Source organism: Bactrocera tryoni, unplaced genomic scaffold (genome assembly GCF_016617805.1).
Source record: "Bactrocera tryoni isolate S06 unplaced genomic scaffold, CSIRO_BtryS06_freeze2 scaffold_25, whole genome shotgun sequence".
NCBI lineage: Eukaryota > Metazoa > Arthropoda > Insecta > Diptera > Tephritidae > Bactrocera > Bactrocera tryoni.
This window is the reverse complement of record NW_024395977.1, coordinates 30,627,430-30,633,214: the sequence shown is the minus strand read 5'-3', so window position 1 is coordinate 30,633,214 and position 5,785 is coordinate 30,627,430.

Here is a 5,785-nt window from a genome sequence, read left to right as displayed (position 1 = left end):
AAATTCAGTGGATCAGAAACATGCAGTTTTTTCATGCAGTCGCCGTACTCGTGTCCTATTTGTATTTAATATTTACAAGACTAAATTTCTTAAAACCAATTGTCGAAAGTATGTATGTATATGGTAAAAAATATTATTTTGAAAATATGTTTGCATAACAATTATGTATATGCCGAAAGATATTCGTGTGGAGATTTCTCGTATAATTAAAATTGATATATGTACATCTGATAAATTAGGAAAGGAACAGAAGAAATATCGTTATTCTTGCAATTATAAAAAATAACTAACCTTTGCTTCATCTGCACCCTGACAAGTGTTCGATTAAGTAACTTTACCCGTTGCAGGATTTTTTGTTTTGTATGGAGAGAGAGAGATCTTCTGAGGTTTATTTCTTAACAAATATATTCTCTGATCGCCATTCAATTGGGAGTGGCCAGAAACGATTCTCTTACATATGGCCCAAGCAGCTCGAGACTTCCGTTTTTTGACCAAGTATCCTCTGGGTAGCCTAAGAACATCCGTTTAAAGGCGAGCTAAAGCGAGAAGGGAAAACATCCCTTCGGCAAGGTTGTGCGCTGGGTTCGGGACTCGCCACGAACCCAATAAAAAGAAACAACAAGCCCCGGATGAGTGACCCCTCTTTTGATGACGACCATGGCAAACGAAATAAGGACTGTGATTTAAGGGCAAGAATGTCAGGTCCCTTAATTTGGAAGGTGCCGCTGCCCTTCTGGTTGATATCCTCGTTAGAGTGAAGGCTGACATCACCGCCGTCCCAGAAATGCGATGGACGGGACAAGGACTGAGACGAGTAGGTGGTGGAGAGACTAAATCGCCGAATACTGTCATTCATCCCCGGTGGAGTCACAATCCGCAGCAAAGCAAAGTTCTTCACCATATCTTTGATCTGCGTCCATGTCCCGATGGAAGAGAAGGACGATGTGACTAAAGAAGCCTTCTATGAGCGGTTGGAGCACACCTATGAGAGCTGTCCCCGCCACGATATCAAACTCGTGCTTGGCGACTTTAACGCAAGGGTAGTCAAAGAAGGTATCTTTGGCACTATGATCGATAAAATCAGCTTCCACGATGAAACATCCCCAAATGGGTTGAGGTTGATCGACTTCACCGAAGCCCGAATTATTGCTATCTGTATTACTAGATTCCAGCATAAGAAAATTCATCAAGCCACCTGGCTGTCTCCGGATCGAAAAACCACCAAGTCTCCAGTGTTTTTGATGTGCGTGCGCTCCGAGGTCCTTACACCGATTCGGACCACTATCTTGTTGCAGTCGAAATTCGCACCCGCCTCTGTGCAGCAACAAACGCACGTCAACAAACACAAGCAAGGTTCGACGTCGAGAAGCTGCAATCACAACCGATTTTATACTCTACTTGCACTCCTGCTCGCTGAGAGCACTCGTCAACAACTCGCTATAAGGGAACTGTGGAAAGGCATTTCAAGCTCTTTACGTGCAGCTGCAACCGAAATCATTGGTCTTCGGAAAATGCAAAAACACAGCTGGTACGACGAGGAATGCCGTGTCGCAGCGGAGAAAAAACAGGCTGCCTACCTCGCAACGTTACAATCGACCACAACACGTACGGGATGGGATAGATACCGAGAGTTGAAGAGGGAAACGAGACGCATTTGCAGACAGAAAAAGAAAGAGGCCGAAATGCGTGAGTATGAAGAGCTTGATAAACTGCTTACAGAAGGTTTCAAGACCGGAGCATACTCTTGTAGAACCCCAAAAGGTGATCTAGTCACCGATGCCCAGAGCATACGTAAATTATGGAGGGAACACTTCTCCAGCCTGCTGAATGGCAGTGAACATACAACACGGGGCCGATGGATTGCCGGTCGAGCTATTCAAACACGGCGGCAAAGAACTTATAAGGAGCATGCATCAGCTTCTTTGTAAAATATGGTCGGACGAAAGCATGCCCAACGATTGGAATGTAAGTGTGCCCTGCCCAATACACAAAAAGGGAGACCCCATATTCTGCGCCAACTACCGTGGGATAAGCCTCCTCAACATCGCGTAAAAGGTTCTATCGAGCGTATTGTGTAAAAGATTAAAGCCCACCGTCAACAAACTGATTGGACCTTATCTGTGTGGCTTTAGACCTGGCAAATCAACAACCGACCAGATATTCACCATGCGCCAAATCTTGGAAAAGACCCGTGAATGGAGAATCGACACACACCAACTCTTCGTCGATTTCAAAGCTGCTTTCGACAGCACGAAAAGGAGCTGCCTTTATGCCGCGATGTCTGAATTTGGTATCCCCGCAAAACTAATACGGCTGTGTAAACTGACCTGCTCTACGAGCCGTTCGATACCAAACGAGTTTTCAGACAAGGCGACTCCCTATCGTGCGACTTCTTCAACCTGCTTCTGGAGAAAATAATTCGAGCTACAGAACTTAACCGAGCAGGTACAATCTTTTATAAGAGTGTACAGCTGCTGACGTATGCCGATGATATTGATATCATCGGCTTCAACACCCGCGCCGTTAGTTCTGCTTTCGCCAGACTGGACAAGGAAGCGAAACAAATGGGTCTGGGAATGAACGAGGGCACAACGAAATATCTCCTGTCATCAAATAGACACTCGTTACACTCGCGGCTAAGCACCCACGTCACTGTTGACAGTCATAACTTTGAAGTCGTAGATAATTTCGTCTATCTTGGAACCAATGTAAGCACCACCAACATTAACAGCCTGAAAATCTAACGCAGGATAACTCTTGCCAACAGGTGCTACTTCGGACTAAGTGGGCATTTGAGAAGTAAAGTGCTCTCTCGACGAACAAAAAGCAAATATTAGACACTCATAATTCCCGTCCTGATATATGGTGCAGAGGCTTGGGCGATGACAACAACTGATGCGTCGACGTTGCGAGTTTTCGAGAGAAAAGTGAGAACGATGAGCTGTATGAGATATATGATGTCATTGATTGAGCGAATTAAAAGACAGCGGCTACGCTGGCTAGGTCATGTTGTCCGAATGGACACTCCAGCTCAGAAAGTATTCGACGAAGAACCCGCCGGTGAAGCAGAGGAAGAGGAAGACCTCCACCCAGTTGGAAGGACCAAGTGGAGAAGGACCTGGCTTCGTTTGATATATCCAATTGGCGCCACGTAGCTAAAAGAAGAAACGACAGGCGCGCTGTTGTTAACTCGTTTTTAATTGCGTAAGCGGTGTCTACGCCAATAAAGAAGAAGAAGAAGTTTAAATGAAATATATAGAATTCTATGTTTGAACTATATAGAATTCTATGTTTAGCTTCTACTATTTTTATGATTCGGTTTCTTTTAACTAAAAGTTTTTATTTTCGAACCTCTTTAAATGAACTCGGAAAAGTATCGCAAAAATGAAATTTATACACTTTTAAATTTTTTTAGGATTGCTTTATGATGTAAGATCTTAAAATGTACATTTCAATTAAATAAAATGTTTGGCAAAAAAGGGTCAGGGTTTTTTGTAATATATAATGTGAGCCATGGAGATTCGGGGTTGTTAATCAACCGGGTTTAAATGCCACTACATACTCTAACAGAGATCAATTAGTTATTTTAAAAATAAATTAACCAAGCAGGTCGAAACGTATCGAAGCACCCTAGAGGTCCGATAATGATTGTGTAAGGGACAATATTTAACTGCACATGAAGAGAACTGCATTGCTCTAAAAAAGAAGTGCGAATTATTCTGAGAAAATACCTAGAAGGATGCAAAGATTATTATTTAAAGGACCAAAGGACCTCGCAGGAGAACACATTTCAGATTACCAAGAAAGTTCAATAATCTACATTGTGCCATCAATCTATAAAAACGTCAGGTTAAATTGAAATAATTAAACTTTGCTTTACATTCATCTACCAGTGGGTAAAGTTGGTAGCAGAAAAATAAAGTTCTGAGCTTTATTCTTATATCCCCAACAGGTTAAATTAAGTTTGCCACGAAGTTTATAAATGATTAGCGTGAGCTGAGTGGATTTAGCCATGTCCGGCTGTCTGCAAATACGCATTACTTCGCTCAGTTTTTGAGATATCGATCTGAAATTTTATCCAAGAAATTTCTCAATTTTCGGAACCCTTGGTCTCAGAGACTCCTAGGGACCTTCCCATTTATTTAAAGGTGGTGATTACCGATAAAGCGCGTTCTTGCTTGCATGTACAAAATAAAACAGTTACGTACGTTAGCACAAGAGGCGGCATAATAGCCGTCAACCGAACTCACTTTTCTAGCGCGATTTCTTAGCGTTAAGGAATATTGCGATAGTATCAAAGTGTACGGTCAACGGTCAAGTGTGGCAGGCAGATTAACCGGAGGTCCTTGAAATCATTGACACCACGCGACACATCAATTTAATCCAAATTATCTACACTAATATCTAAAAACCATAATTAATTTATCACATAAATATTAAAATATAAAATGTAAAACAATAACAAAAAATAATCAAAAATTAAAAACTCTCAAATAATTTTCGCGCTAAATTCTCCGTCGCACATCTGAAGTGGTTATCAGCAGTTTCTGTCACACGGCAAACCATCTGTTTACGCAGAGTTGTAGCTGGCCAGGGACACTACATTATCTGCACTTACAGTCGGCAAAACAGTTGATAAGGCAGTTTATATTACTTAACGTAACTACATTTTCACAAGATCGTGATCGCTAAACAAATATACCAATGAAACGTCTTTTTCTTCATCTAAATCGACTTTTGTAGCCGAAACAGACGAAGAAGAGCTGGAAAATAAAACAAATTGGCTATTAAAAAAGAAAAAAGTAAGGAAAGTAAAAAACGCAAGCAGATTCTTCACCGGATGCAACGCTGAAGTCTCCAAATCCGGATAATACAGCAAAAAAGCTTTAAAAGTAAATCATTGCCCTCCGCCAACTATAATATCAGAAAATTTTAACCAACCTTTGATACATTCCTTGATAAAAATGGAAAATACTTACACACTTAAGCTCAAGGTAAATAAAACATTCAGATAGTTCAGATTATAGAATACTCACAAGGAAATTAAAGAAATCGCAAATTTCCTGGTACTCGTACGAGAATAAGCAATCGCGTGATATACGCATAATGGTAAAAGACTTTTATCACTCATATGAGCCTGAAAGCATTGTCACAGATCTTCAAAATCAAGGCTTTAAAGTTTCGAAGGTCATAAATAAACTTCAACATAAAAAAAAATCCATTAAATATGTTTATTTACCATAAAATAAAGAGTATAACCATCAACCAAAAGGCTTAAACACAACTAATGTAAGTCAGCAATATGGAAAACCCTCATTTTCCAGCTTAACTAAAGGTACAGTTCAACAACATATGTATGTCTGCAAACCAAACAAATTCGAAAGTCATTGGTGATATTAGATAATTTCTCGTTAATTCTCAATAAGCTTAATAAGCTAGAAGAGCAAAATAAGCGAGCGTCTTACTCAACCTGAGCGACAGCAAAACGAAAGTAAGGCGCAAAAATTAAACCAATAAAATTATGACCTAAAATGCAAATAGCTTGCTCAAATGTAGTAAAGAATTAAAAACATTACTCCATGTTGAAAAAATGATATTTGTCTTATATCAGAAATCCATTTTACAAATGAGGCTTTCGTTAGATTCAAAAACTACAAGACGTATTGCTCGAAACACCCAAATAACAATGCCAGAGGGGGAGTGCCGTAATTATTAGAGAAAAAATTCCCCTTTACGAAGAAATTAATGTAAGTAAGAATTCCAAACCACCACCATATCGGTAGAG